The sequence below is a fragment of the Prionailurus bengalensis genome, chromosome A2 (assembly GCF_016509475.1).
Source record: "Prionailurus bengalensis isolate Pbe53 chromosome A2, Fcat_Pben_1.1_paternal_pri, whole genome shotgun sequence".
Classification (NCBI taxonomy): Eukaryota; Metazoa; Chordata; class Mammalia; order Carnivora; family Felidae; genus Prionailurus; species Prionailurus bengalensis.
Window position 1 is genome coordinate 161,793,967 of NC_057348.1, and position 14,592 is coordinate 161,808,558.

Consider the following 14,592-nt stretch of genomic DNA (forward strand, 5'->3'; position numbering starts at 1 on the left):
TAAGTGTGTGCAGGCAGGCTGGGTAACCTGTGATCATAAGCTAAAGTTTGAAGAGGAACTTAGGACCTTCTGTCACACATACGTCATTCATAACAGCTCCATGACATGTGCCGCATCCCAGAAGTCACCTGAGAAAAGGAAGGTGGCAATGGAGAGGACTTTCCAATAAGCAGGACCCTAACTTAGGTCACTTATTTGTCAATAAGGTAAGCCACCTACAGGGGGCACCCGGATTTGAACCGGGGACCTCTTGATCTGCAGTCAAATGCTCTGCCCCTGAGCTATACCCCCTTACTGTGGTCCTGCTCCTCATTAGCATAGTTAACCTGTGACACCACGCCCAAGCATTCCACAGTGTACTGTACATTCTATTCACTCTTGGTCAGTCAATGAAACTGGCAAGCCCACTAGAAACTGACTGGAGACCTCCCTCTGGCCAGGAGTTCACCCTTCCTTCCCCCCCAACCCCCCACCCCCACCCCCCCACCGCCTAGGGCTTCTGGCTGGTCAAATAGCACTTTTCCATTTTGAAGCCACAATCTGAATTCCTCCCATAAACTGCAATCTCCTCCTCACCCCTTGCTCAGTACCTGGGGGGTGGGGAGAAGGGAGAGGAAGTGTAGGAATCAGGCCTGTTATGTCCATAATAACGCTTCATAACAAACCATCCCCAAATTCAGATGCATGCAACAATAAGCATTTCTTTTCATGTTCATAGGGTCAGCAACATGGATGACAACCAGTAGATCTAGTCTGAGCTTGACCTGGTGGCCCTGCTTCAAGCTGGAGGTCCATCTGTGCTTGGTTTCTTTCTTTCTTTTTTCTTTTTTTTTTTCCTGTGCTTCATTTCTTTATGCGAGTTGGGCACAGGTCTGCTCCAAGTCTGTTTCTTCCTGGGTCCAGGTTGGAAGAGTCACAGCTAGCAGGGAAAATTTTCTCATGGCAGTGGCAGAAATGCAAAAAGGTCAAGCCCAAGCACGTAAGCAGATTTCAAGCCTCTGTTAGTATCACACGTGCTAATATCCCATCAGTGAAAGCAAGTCTTAGGACCTACCCTTAAATCAAGGGCAGGGAAATCTATCTTTTTTTTTTTTTGAGAGAGAATGTACGTGCAAGCAGGAGAGGGGTAGAGGGAGAGGGACAGGGAGGGAGAGAATCTCAAGCAAGCCCCATGCTCAGACTAATGGAGGGCTCAATCTCATGACTGTGAGACCATGACCTGAGCCAAAATCAGGAGTCGATGCTTAACCGACGGAGCCACCCCAAACCTGTTCCACTTCTAATGGGAGGATGTGAAAAATCTTGTGGCAAAGGGCACACATAGAACAAGTGCAGAACTGAGGCCAACATTTTAATATACCATCGTCTGCCCTCTTGGCCATAATTACTTAAATCTCTCCCACGTGCATAAGGTACTCAGCCTCATCCCAAAGCCCCCAGAGCCTCATTCAGTCAGACGAAGTCCAGGATCTTATGATATACATTAGATCCAGATGAGGCTTCTCTCGATCCAGAGACCTATAAGCTTAAGAAACAAATTATCTACCACTCATACACCCAAAGTCCAGCGATGGTGCAGGAACAGACTTACGGCAGTAAATGTTTACGTGCAATGACTGATCACAACGGGAAACACACACGGTCATAGACATTGAAATGCTAGGCATAAGTGGCCACGCCCCCCTTTTGCCTTTTGTTACAGACAGAGCCTCCTTCTAGATACCAAATTCAGTATTTGCCAGCCTTTTTACAATAATATTGTATAACAAACCACCCCAAACCCCAGTGGCACACAACATACGCATTCCAGCAGTAGGGAATATTCCTTGAGTCGGCTCTGGTTCTGCTATCTAGGGAGAGCTCCCTGCCCACTGTTCTGCATGACTCATGGGCCCACCCTCTAAGACGTCTTCCTTTTTTCCTTCCTCCTTCTCTGAAATTTCTGGAGACATCATTGGAAAACATGTCCTTTGTTGTGGCTAGGCATTCTTCTCAGTTTGCTTCCCCCTATGGAATGCTGGAAGCCCAGGCCCTTTTATTCTCCAGTCTTGGTAACTTTTTTGTCCAGGCTAGTAATGTTTTTGCCAATACAGCTCTCTCAAGAAATGTGTGGGTTTTCTATGTATTTGACTCCACATGCTGAAAGCCATGACCACAATTCTCTTTGATGTATGTTCTCCCTCCAGCTCAATTATAAGTACTTGGGCACATCCTTAGTCTTTCTAGGAATACTTTTGTCCAGCTGAGAGGATATACTTAGTATCGGCTTAATTCTTCAGTGCTCTTAATGAAGTACATCTAAGCTATGAGCACATTAAGCTTGATTTGGTTTGGGGCTATGTCTTACTGGAAGGCTCTGGATTTGGCCTTTTGGCTAAAGTGATGTAATAACAGCCTCACCTTTGTTTTGGACGGGATGGTTTTATTTTTCTCACTACGCAATTCTGAGCTATCTAGATTGCCTCTAAATTCTGACTGCAAACCAGTAAGTTGTCTTCTGAACTCAAATTTTTTTTTTTTTTTGCAGTACCTTATCAGAAACAGCCTGTAACAAAACAGCTCATGCATTCAGTATTTTTCTTTGTAATATCCCCCCCCTAACACTACAAGTTCAAATACATTTTCTGCCTTCCAGGTTATCATGAGCCTGTTTTCCCTGCCCTCAATAATAGTTACCCCACTAACTTCCCACTAATTCCCCATGCTTCATCATGAAGACATGTCATGTACTTTAGGCTTTTGTTATAGTGGGAGACCCCTTCTGTATGTCAATGTTAGTATTTTCCAGTCGTATTCATAAGAGTGTTGCAAAAACGCCCCAAAGCATTGACACACGACAATAAGCATTTATTCTCATGCTCATGGGTCAGACTATTGAATGAGGATCAATTGATAGAGGCTGGGCTTGGCTGGGTAAGCCCGCTTCAAGCTGTGGGTCCAGAGGGCATTGGCCTTTCTAGGTGAGTTGCGCTTAAGGTTGGACCACGTGTGTTCTTTCTGGGGCCCAGGCTGAAGGGGCAGCAGCTCACAGGATAAACACATCTCACAGTAATGGCAGAAATGCCAGAGGGCACACTCAAATTTTCAGGATGATCTCAAGCCCCCGCCTGCATACACCTGCTAACATCCTGTTGGCACTCACACGATGTGCCAGTTATCAATTTTTTGACTCCTGGGTCCAAATTCATGCTTCCATACCTGCCCTGCAATAACGGACTGGCTTCCCTACGTCTTTCTCCTTAAGCGAGCACAATGCTAAGAGCTGTCAGTAGAGGGCGCCGGAGGGATGTTGCAGAAGAAAAGGGGCTTGTCTCCCTCTTTCCTGCTACGTGTTGTTTTGTTTTGTTTTGTTTCGTTTCGTTTTTCGTTTTTTGTTTTTTGTGGGTTTTTTTTTTTTTTTTTTTTGCTTTTCCTTCCCCTTGGTCTCTGCTGCAGGGTTGGTCAGTGGTGTGGGAGTGTGAGGACCCAGGCACGCACCCGGGGAATGAAGTCCCGCGGTGGACCCGATAGTCCCAGCTGCGCCGGTGACCATCACTCTGGGCCCTCCCAACTCCGTGTGTGCACCTGCCGGCGCCGGCCACCTGGCTGGCCTCTGCCCCTCAGAAGTTTGGTACCAGGAACCTACCATACTTCAGTATGTCAAGGGAGAAAGGACACCTGAAAAAACACCAGGGTCTGGGGGAAAGAGGTGGGGAGGGCAACTGATGACATTGTATAGAATGTGGTAGCTGGGAAGCCACTCCTCTACGAGAGGCAATAAAGCAAAGCTCCAGCAGGGGGCACCCGGATTTGAACCGGGGACCTCTTGATCTGCAGTCAAATGCTCTACCCCTGAGCTATACCCCCTTGCGTGGGATGAGGTCCTCTTTACATTATTTCACCTGTGACGCCGCACCAAACATTCCATAGGGCACTGTAAGTTCTGTTCATTCCTGGTCGGCCTGTGAAACCGGCAGGTGCACCGCAACTCACTAAAGACGGCTATGCAGCCATAACACCGCCTTTCCGATTCCCCTGAGACCCTTCGCTTGTCTCCTAGCACTTTTCCACTACAGCCACACCTGAACTGCAGGAGGCACCAGGTTTCTGTGGACCCCAGCCCCCCCATCCTTCCTTTCTTCCCTCCTCCCTCAGCTATACCTGCTCTGCCCCATCGTCCCCAGCCTCACCCTTGCTTGCTCTCTTGCCCGTTTTCCTTCACATCTTCCCCCGTCTTCCCAGCCCAATGCCCTCCTGAGGCAGTCTCCCAGCGGCTTGGTTGGGCACTAGAGAGGCAGGAGCCCCTGGATCCTTTTGGCAGCACAACAGAGGAAGCTAGCGAGAGGCATAAAGGCTGCTATTCGGAGACCCACAGCCCTGGCGCAAGGATCCCTGGTTTATGGTCAGAGATGGCTCTTTCTTCCAGGCCCTGCATGTACCCATGCCCCCACCCCCAATCCCTCCCCACGGCCGACCCTCACTCACATAGGGAGGACACACACCAGTCCTTCCTAAAAGGCACCAGCACAGTAACCTATGTTCTATTACATGGCATCAGAGACCAGTGAGATTCACTTTTCAGAGACCACAGAGGATACTGAGCTATGCAATGGAAAATGTGGTAAAAGAGGGGAGATTTTTGTCTCATTCCTGTGCAGCTTACTTGGATCATTACTGCGTTACGCGGGTAACATGTTTCACTTCAAAAATAGAATGTAAATTCGAAATAAGTATTCCAGTGAGAACAAAGCAACGCCCCATCCAGGATGTTTCTAACATAATCAGTCTGCTATCATGTTGCTGGCTGTTTGACCGCCCTATAAAACACCATCTTTTTATTAAGGGAGGTGATTGGAAAGCTGGGCACCCTTCCCTGGGGTGGCCACGTTCCCCGGTGAGGCGAAATCCACTAGGCAGAGCTGGTTCCTAGCCTCCCTGCCCAAAGTTCTGGCCTTTGTTTCTGAGGCCATTGAATAAGCCCAGGATGGATGTGAAGATCCCACTCTTTTCCATTTCGTGTCCTTTCACGCATGTGACAAAGATACTGTTAATTTAACTGACACTATAAGTCAGTAACCCACAGGATCAAATCCTACTTTTGGCTGGAGGCTTTTTCAGTTATTTAGGGGTAAGAGATCAGACTCTCTGTGCTTGGCGCTGGGTAGAGGGTTTACACATTTGACCTGCATTTTATTTCTCTGAGTCCCAATGCCAATAGAATTAGCCACTTTAATATATATTTTCTTACTGTTTTATTTATTTTTGACAGAGAGAGAGAGAGAGAGAGAGAGCGAGACAGAGCATGAGCGGGGGAGGGGCAGAGAGAGAGGGAGACCCAGAATCTGCAGCAGGCTCCAGGCTCCGAGCTGTCAGCACAGAGCCCGACGCGGGGCTCGAACTCACAGACCGCGAGATCATGACCTGAGCCAAAGTCGGATGCTCAACCGACTGAGCCCCCCCAGGCGCCCCTAGAATTAGCCACTTTACTGTATGGTGTCCCCTGGTGTTAGCACATCAAGGCCTGGCTCTCATCATGCACTTCCTTCCACGTGACACTGGCAATATTCAACTTGCCTGCTTTGTCAGTGTGTGTCAATGACTGCCAGGTCCCAATTTGTGAATAACTAGCCAGATGTTCACTGCTTTTAGCCCCAACAAGACCAGATGACCGATGTCATGTCCCCTTCACCTCCTGCACCGAACTCTGGTATCAATTTTCACACTGCCAGCATTCTGTCTCAAAAACAGAAACTGATAATGGCTAAATGAAACAAACAAGGAAATGACTGGCACAATGACAAAAATCTCAGACCACTAAAGGAAACCTAGAGATCTACACTCAGAAAATGGGCAGAATTAAAGGACAGCCGGGGGGGGGGGGGTGGGGGGGTGGTCAGGATCATTTACCTCCAAACAGCATCCTGGTTAGGGGGCTGATAATGCCCCCACTGTGCACCAGCTGCAGCCATCAGCCCCACTGCCAATGCCAGAGCAGTGGCCCCCCTGGAGTAAGTTCCAGACTCTTCCTGCTTGTGTGTACCTCATTCCATGTTCCAAGTCTCCATCACATGCATGGGATCGGCTAAGCCCTGCTGGGGTTTGTGGGAGGGCAAAGTCTGGTACTTTTGCCTTTTGTAGTATAGTTACATCCTGGTTTCCACCAGCCATGCACAGCTCTGGATCCCCCCCAGATGGAAAGGAATTTCAAACGTTGAGGGTGTAAGATAGTTACAAATACGTACCACGAGTATCATCAGTGAGACTGAATCAGTGGCAGGATGAGGAATGGAGAAAATTGTGTAGTGTTACCAGAGACTGGGGGAAGCTTTCTAGCAAAGGCCTGACGTGCTGCTCTTCTCTCCCCCCTCCCTTTTTTTTTTTAACTCTAGTGTAGTTAACATACAGTGTCATGTTAGTTTCGGGTGTCCTGTGTAGTGATTCAACAATTCTATACAATACTTGGTGCTCATCAAGGTATGTGTACTCTTAATTTCTCTCTCCTCTTCTTGCTGGAAGATGCAGTTATTGGGAATGCCAACACCAAGTCTAAATAGAAACGACAGCAAGCCCATACCATGGAATATTATTCAGTGATTAAAAAAGAAATGAGCTGTCAAGCCACAAAAAGACATGGAAGGACCTTAAGTGACTATAGCTAAGTGAAAGACGCTGACCTGAAAAGGCTATATACAGTATGCTTCCAACTGTATGACACTCTGGGAGAGGCAAAACTATGGACAGTAAAAACATAGGTGGTTGCCAGGGATTGCCGGGAGGGGAGGGATGAATAGGTATAGCAGGGGGGATTTTTTAGAACAGTGGAACTATCTTTCATGATGCTAGTAATTGTGGATACATGGCATTCTGCGTTGGTCAAAACCCATAAAACTGTAGGAGTCTTACTGTAAATTACAGGGTATTAATAACGTATCAATATGCATTCACCAATTTTAACAAATGTACCACACTAGGGCAAGGTGTGAATGACGCGGAAACTGGGGCGGGGGGGGGGGGGGGTAAGGTGAGGGGGTATAGGAGAACTCTCTGTACTTTCTGCCCAGTTTTTCTGTAAACCGGAAACTGCTCTAAGAAATAAGGTCTGCAACATACATATTTTTAATGACAGCAGGTGGGGACTCCCTGGACTGAATCAGAGACCACGTGATCTGTGTTCAAAGGACCCACCGAGGAGCCAGGGCGCCTTGCCCCTGCCCCGCAATCGGTATCCAGAGCTCTTAGCATAGCAAGTGGCCCACGTCTTCCATGGGCTCGCCTCAAGCCTGGGGGTGGGGGGTCTGCTGCATGGCGGAGGGGCCCCTTTCCTGCCAGGCCTCCCTCTGCACCTGGCAGCTTCTCAGGCCCCTGCCCAGGGCACCGGCTTTGAGAATCATACACATTTAGGCGAAAGGCCCTTTAAAAATCATCCAGCGTAGTCTTGCCCCACACGCGTCCGTCAGATCATCTAGAGCGGGTGGGGTTGGAGGAGATAGGGGGAAGGGCAGAAGGGTGCCAGGTTTTCCGGATGGGCCCTGCCCAGGCCTCCCGCATCAGAGTCCCGGCTCCGAGGCCTATGATGTCTCGCGGCTGCGGCTTCTGTGTGCGCCCCCAGCCTCCTGCCTGCTTACTCACTCGGAAGGAGAAACAGTGCCTGAGATCACCAGACATACACATCGGCCAGAGGGTCGTGGCAAAAAGGTCTGTTTCTGGGCGGGCAACGCAATTTTCCCGCAGCAAACCACTTCCCGAAGCAGGAGATGGCCTTTCCGGCCTTTCCTCCCGCTTCCACTTCCGGTCTGCTGAGCCGTCCACAGGAAATCAGCCCAATTAAAAAGGTCGCCTAATTAATAGGTAGGGTGAAACCACTGCCGGGACCCAGGATGACGCGGAAAGAAAATCTCGAGGGGGCACCCGGATTTGAACCGGGGACCTCTTGATCTGCAGTCAAATGCTCTACCCCTGAGCTATACCCCCACACACGATGTTGACTTCTAACTGACATCTTTTAACCTGTTGCAATACCCAGGTACCTTCCAGGACACTGCGACTGTCTTTCACTCAGGGGGCCTGCAGAACCTCATCGTTCAGAGTGATGCCCTGAGTGATGAAGCTTCCCCTTCATTTCCCACAGAGCTCGGTTCTTGTTTGATTTTCCTCTACTGTGCGAAAGCAGTTATCACTCAACCATCTTGTCCCTTGGTTCTAATACCGCCTTTATTGCCTTATTATAATCAGGAAAACATTCTTATTTTAAAAAGCTGTATATTCAAGTAAAAATGTATACGTAAGTAAAATTAAATAGATCTAACGGGCAGATCTGTATTTTAGTAGACCTCCCCCCATCTCTCCCCAAAGTAAAAAACTCAAACTATATCTCAAATCATCACAGCCCCAAATGTACTGTTTGCATTGTTAAATGTCTATGGATTTAAAAAACATAAATATTTTCAGATTAAGCCCGGGTGGTCATAATTATCAAGGATTGTTTGAAATGTATATTTTCTAAATCATGGAGTTCCTTCCTTTACTGTGTGTGCTATTAAAAAAAAAAAAGTTGTAGTTGGGAATTATAATCCAAAGTAGTAAGCAATGATATGCATAACCTTTTAGCTGTGTAGACACTTGAACCATGGCATTTTGAAATTAAAACTTTTTTTTCTCCTTGGTGAGATGAATACTTGAATAAAGTTGTCTTTATTGATATTTTATGCTATTATAAAATAAATATTTTTTACAGATGAAGAAAAACAACCTCCAACCTAGAATTCTGAACCCAGGTAAACTAATATTTAAGCACGAGGGCAAAGGAAGGGCTTGTCAGTTGGGCAAGACCTGAGCGTGTGTATTAGAGCAGAACCCCACCATCCACAGAGGACAGAGAAAGGAGATGAGCCCTGGGGAGAAACAGGGACATGAAAAGTCCGTGGGTGACCCTCCAGTGGTACCTGCAGCCTCCTCCCAGAGCCAGCATCTCACACCTGATACCCTCATGCAGAGAACTAGCAGGCTTCTCACACCAAACACAGAGGGAAGTGAATGATGAATTCTCACTCCTAACCAGCTCCCTGCTCCATCCGTGGTGCCCACCTAAGTGCAAGGATTTCCCCCAGCAACCAGGGCCAAACACCTGCCAGCCACTGTTGGGTCGCCTCTTTCTTTTGCCCCCAAAGCCGGCAGTGAGAACTGTGGGCTCCGCTGTCAGATGTGTCTGCATCTGAGCGGTTCTCTTGGCCCCCCACCGGGACCTGCGGTCAAGGCCCAGGGTCCAGCTCCCACCTGGCCCATCCTGATACTCTCCTCACAGGTCTCCCCCTTCTGTTCTTCCCCTCCTCCTATTTCCACCCAGATGATTGTTTCAAACATGAGTGAGACCACATTTCCTGCTCTGCTCAGTAGCTTACCGCCCTCCTTAGAACAAAATCCAAGGGTATGCTATAGCCTATGGAACCCAGGGTTCTAAACCCCAAGTCAGGAAGAGTGGATCCAGGTTCTGATCCTATTAATAAAGGGCTTTCTGTGGTAGGAAGACTAGTAATCTTGAATCTCTGTAATCAGATGCCCACTGTGAATGGCATAGAGACTAGCGACTCTGAGGTCCCTTCCAGCTATAAATGTCGGTGTCAGTGCTTTTCCAGAAAAAGCAGGGAGGTAGCTATAGGGAGGGGAAACTGTTGCTTGTTTTGCATCAGAGAGATAAAATTGTAGTGAGGAAGGCTTGGCAGCTTCCAGAAGGCCCAGCCAATGAACATTTGTAGTGAAAATTTATAGGGATGTTGGGTGTGGCTACACAGGTAAAAGGTATTACTCAGGCCCCAGCCTACGTCAGGGGGTATAGCTCAGGGGTAGAGCATTTGACTGCAGATCAAGAGGTCCCTGGTTCAAATCCAGGTGCCCCCTGCCAGCCCTCACTTTTGTTCATTGAAGCTGCTATTAAAGATTCAGCTCCTTTCCCTAATAGGGAGCCTCAGGATACTAAGACTTTCCAAATCTGGAGGAAAAAAAAAGTCAGGGATAACTTAAAGTTTTGTCACCAAGCACCACAGCCCCAGAGTGATAGATTCCTCCAACTCTGACTTCATGTTTCACTTACCATGGGTCTTTTTCCGTATAGGCTTTGGATTATTTTGTCTACATGTTTTCATTGTTCCAGTCTGTGGTATGCTGGTAAATATTTAACAACCAGCTCTTGGGGGAAGAGCATGGCTGATTTTTAGTGTTTTCCAGTTTCACGGTATAAATAATCTCACCATGGCCAATTTCAAGCTACAAACGTAAGATCACTGAACATGGAATTGGGAAGGTGTGCTAACAAGTGACTCTCTGGAGCAAGATCGGCTCTAGCACACCACTGTCCCCAATCTGTCTTCCCCAAAGAGGCAGCGATGGACTCTTTGACCTCTACTCTATCCTCACGATGCTGACTGACATCAGAGCAGTGGCTGATATCCATCTGATCATCCATGGAATCATCCATTCGCTCAAGACATATTTGATTTCTACTTGAGGCCGGACACAGGGAAGACAGAGCTGAGCAAGAACCATCTGTGGTGAGTAGAACAGCCACATGAAGAAACGGTCAAGTGAATAACAAGAATAAGCTAAACAGAGGAGAGGGTTATTTTATTTTATTTTGTATTTTTTTTGAAGAGAGCGCTGTTTCAACATGAAAGGATTTCTGATACCAGAAATATGCTAGATTAGATCATCTAAAATTCCTCCTAACTCAAAGCACCCAGAAATGCAAGATAAAATATAGCAAATATCCTTTCGTAAGTATAACTGAGCTGTCATGACAATAAAGGGTGTCTTGGGGGTGGGTGGGGGGATGAACTAAAGTTCTGACCCCAAGAATGCCCATGGCTGTGGTGAGACGGCCTAGGTGTTGAGTTTTAACAGCCATGTGGATCCAGAAGGTTAGGTCTAGACTTGGAATCCCCTCCCCCATGTAAAGTCAGACTCTCAGAGTCGCACCATTAGTAAAAGGGTGGGCTAGTAAAACACCAGCACAAGTAGACAAGAGGTCCTTGTCTTTTCAGGGGGAGGGGGTAATTCCCCTGAAAATTCATAACTACAAAGCTATTCTTGTTAGAACTTTGAATTTACACTGCCTGCAGGGTTAAGAAATTCCCCAAGGTAAAAGTTAACAGAAAAAATGTGCCCAGGCTAACACTGATCGTGGGGTACCCAGAAGAAGCAAACACAAACTCTGAAGGGCACATGAGCAAACCAGGCCCCACAGAATTCCCACAGATGAAACCTGGCTTAAAACGGGTTCACAACTCAAAATAATAAAACATATGAGGATCAGCCAACCATGAGTGAAAGCCATCAGACAAAATAAAGGATGTGAGATAAGAGAATTATCATATAGATACTATGAAGTAAGTATGGTTAAAATTATTATTATTTTTTTTAATGTTTATTTATTTTTGAGAGAGAGCAAGCGAGCAGGGAAGAGTCAGAGAGAGACGGAGACACAGAATCTGAAGCAGGCTCCAGGCTCTGAGCTGTCAGCCCAGAGCCCAACACAGGGCTCAAACCCATGAACAGTGAGATCATGACCTGAGCCGAAGTCCGACACCCAACCCACTGAGCCACCCAGATGCCTCAGTATGGTTAAAATTATTACAGACATAGGAAATTGAATATATAGGAATATGTGACTTTTAAAAAGATGAAGCAGACTCATATAAAATGAAAAATACAGGGGTGCCTGGGTGGCTCAGTTTGTTAAGCATCCGACTTCAGCTCAGGTCATGATCTCATGGTTTGTGGGTTCAAGTCCCACATCGAGCTCTGTGCTGACAGCTCAGAGCCCAGAGCCTGCTTCAGATTCTATGTCTCCTCTTTCTCTCTCTGCCCCTCCCCTGCTTGTGTTCTCTCTCAAAAATAAATAAACATTAAAAAAATTAAAATAAATAAATAAAATGAAAAATACAATAACTGAAATTAATAGTATAATAGTGGATTAGATAGAAGAGAGATTTGTGAGTGAAATAGAATATAAATCTTAAAAAACTACCAAGAGTGAAGCACAAAGTTCTAAAAAAATGCAAAACAAAAAAGAGTGGTTAAGAGAGGTGCAGAATAAAGACAAATGTCAAATATGAATTCTGCAAGTATAAATTATAAGGAGGAAGAGCAATATTAAATAATACGATAGCTGAGAAATTTCCAGACTTGTACAAAGACCTCAGATTTAGGAATGAGTTCTGAAAAAGATAAATTCACACCCAGGCACACTGCAGTGAAACTTCATAATACCATAGACAAAGGGATGATCTTAAAAGTGGCCAAAGAGAAAAGACAAATCATGTACAAAGGAATAATAATTAGAATGACAGCAGACTTTTCAACGGAAACAATGATGGTTGAAAACAATGGAATGAAATCTTACACGTCAAAGACTATAAGCTATAATTCTCTACTCAGCTCAACTATCATTCAGGTGTGGAAGAAATATAACTGAAGGCTTTTAGTTCTAAGATTTCCTTGCTGAAAGAACTTTAAAACTTGTAATTCAGAAAGAAGAACACTGAACCCAGAAGGAAGGAAAAAGAGGCAAAAGAAAAAATAGTGAACAAAGATACCAGTGAGCACACTGGTAAATCTAAATAGCACAGATTAAACAAGACGAAAAATGAATTGGGGGGTGCTTAAAAATAAGACTGAACTAAAGAGAACAATTATACAGAAGACAAGGGCAATGATGGGATTGAATTAATATATTAAGGTCCTTCCATTGTGTGAAAGGAGGGTGGAAATGCTAATTGATGTGAGACTGTATCCAATCAGGTGGTGTGTGTGTAAAAATTTAGAGTAACCCCTAAAAGTATAGAAAAAGAAGACTAAATTAGATAAATTTCAAATTAATAGAAAGAGGTGAATCAAGGTGAATTCGTCAAAGGTGAATAAAGAAAAAGTGATCAATCCAATAGAAGAATGGAAAGAAAGGCATAGAAAAAATCAGAATGAATAGGAAGCACAAAATAAGATGGTAGAAATGAATCAAAATATATTACTAGTCACAATAAATGCAAATGGACTACTTGCCAGTTAAGATAGAGGTTGTCATTATGGATTCAACAACAAACTCTAGCTACATGCTCTTATAAGACACCACCTGAAACATAAATATACAGAAAGCTTGGAAGTAAAAGGATGGGAAAATATATATCAAACAAATACTATCCAGAATAAAGTTAGTTTTGCTATATCATTATCAAATGAAATGAATTATAGATTAAAAGTACTATTACGGCAAAAAGTATTACCTCATAATAATAAAATGGACTGTCCCAGGAAAACACAATTCTATACTGTATACACAGTATCAAAATATATAAAGCAAAAAGTATCAGAAATACAGGGAGAAACTGACAAATGCACAACATTTAAAATTAAATAGATTTTAATACATCATTCTTAGTAACTGATACATCGAGAAGCAAAAAATGGTAAGATGGAGAGGACACAACACAATCAGTAAGCTTGATTTAACAGATCAAACTAGATCCGACAACCAACATTAGAACATACACGCTCTTTCAAAACAAACACAGAACAGTTTCAAACATTTATTACATCCCTGACTACAAAGCAAGTCTCAGAAAATCCTAAACAAAAAGAACATCACATACTATATTCTCTTAGTACAAGGTAAAACTCAATAAGGAAAAGAAAACTTTGAAAAGGACCCATACATTTGGAAACTCAAAAGTACTATTCAATAACCTCGTGGATAGAAAAAGAAAATAATGAAAACCAGAAAATATTTTTAAATTGCAGCCATTTTCACATGGAGGAGTGGACAGTACCATTTATCTTTCGGAGGAAGCTGGCCAATTTGTTTGGGGGAAGTACAGCTGGCTAGTTCACCAAAAGCCAATTCACACAATGGCCAGGTAGCCAAAGGCCAAATCTGATGAAACTAGACCACTGAATATCAATTTGCTGAAAACCAAACTGAATGATTGAGAATCTTTAAAAAATGTGTTCCAGCTACACTCCTGCCTCTGTCTCTGTGCCTAACTGCCAACACACACTTCCAATGGAATTCAGGAAAGTTCTCCACAATCACTTTGCAATGCAGATACAGAGGCAGGGCTGGATGTAGGAACAAGGTCAGAGGTACAACTAAAAGAGATAGGAAGGAGGTTCCTCAAGCACTGGGAGAGCTGGCCACTCAGTAGATTGAGCTTCGGCAAACTGGTCATTGAGCAGACTGGAGGCTGGCAAATCTTAGCGACTATTGACCCAGAGTCTACAAAGGGGGTCTCAGCCTGGTCAGGTAGGGGGCGGTTGAGACAAAGAGATGCCAAGACTCTGTACATGCTATAATAAAGGTGTGTCTTGGGTGGAGAAATTACTTTTTTCTAAGTTGAGGGATTTTAGGGACTGAGGGTGGGGCAAGGGGAGGCACTGGGAGAAGGGACACCTTGGCTACTGGGAGGAAACCTACCTCAGCACGAATACCGGGCACACAGCACAGGCAAGGGGCTTACCACAAGGGGCTACAACCTTTAGGGATCCCGAGATCAGATGCTGAACTTGAAGCTTTCCTTTTCCATGTGGTGAAACCTTTGTGATATCTTCAAACACTCCCACAGTGGATTA

At 45.2% G+C, this 14,592-nt stretch overlaps 4 non-coding genes across 4 annotated transcripts; 1 reads left to right on the plus strand and 3 right to left on the minus strand.

Moving 5' to 3' along the window:
• Positions 1-219: 219 nt before the first annotated feature.
• Positions 220-291, minus strand: TRNAC-GCA. The gene has a single exon. It is a non-coding gene; the product is annotated as a tRNA-Cys (tRNA).
• A 3,483-nt stretch (positions 292-3,774) lies between these two features.
• On the minus strand, positions 3,775-3,846 carry TRNAC-GCA. Its single transcript has one exon. It is a non-coding gene; the product is annotated as a tRNA-Cys (tRNA).
• A 4,032-nt stretch (positions 3,847-7,878) lies between these two features.
• On the minus strand, positions 7,879-7,950 carry TRNAC-GCA. The gene has a single exon. It is a non-coding gene; the product is annotated as a tRNA-Cys (tRNA).
• Positions 7,951-9,801: 1,851 nt separating this feature from the next.
• TRNAC-GCA lies at positions 9,802-9,873 on the plus strand. The gene has a single exon. It is a non-coding gene; the product is annotated as a tRNA-Cys (tRNA).
• The last annotated feature ends 4,719 nt before the right edge of the window (positions 9,874-14,592 follow it).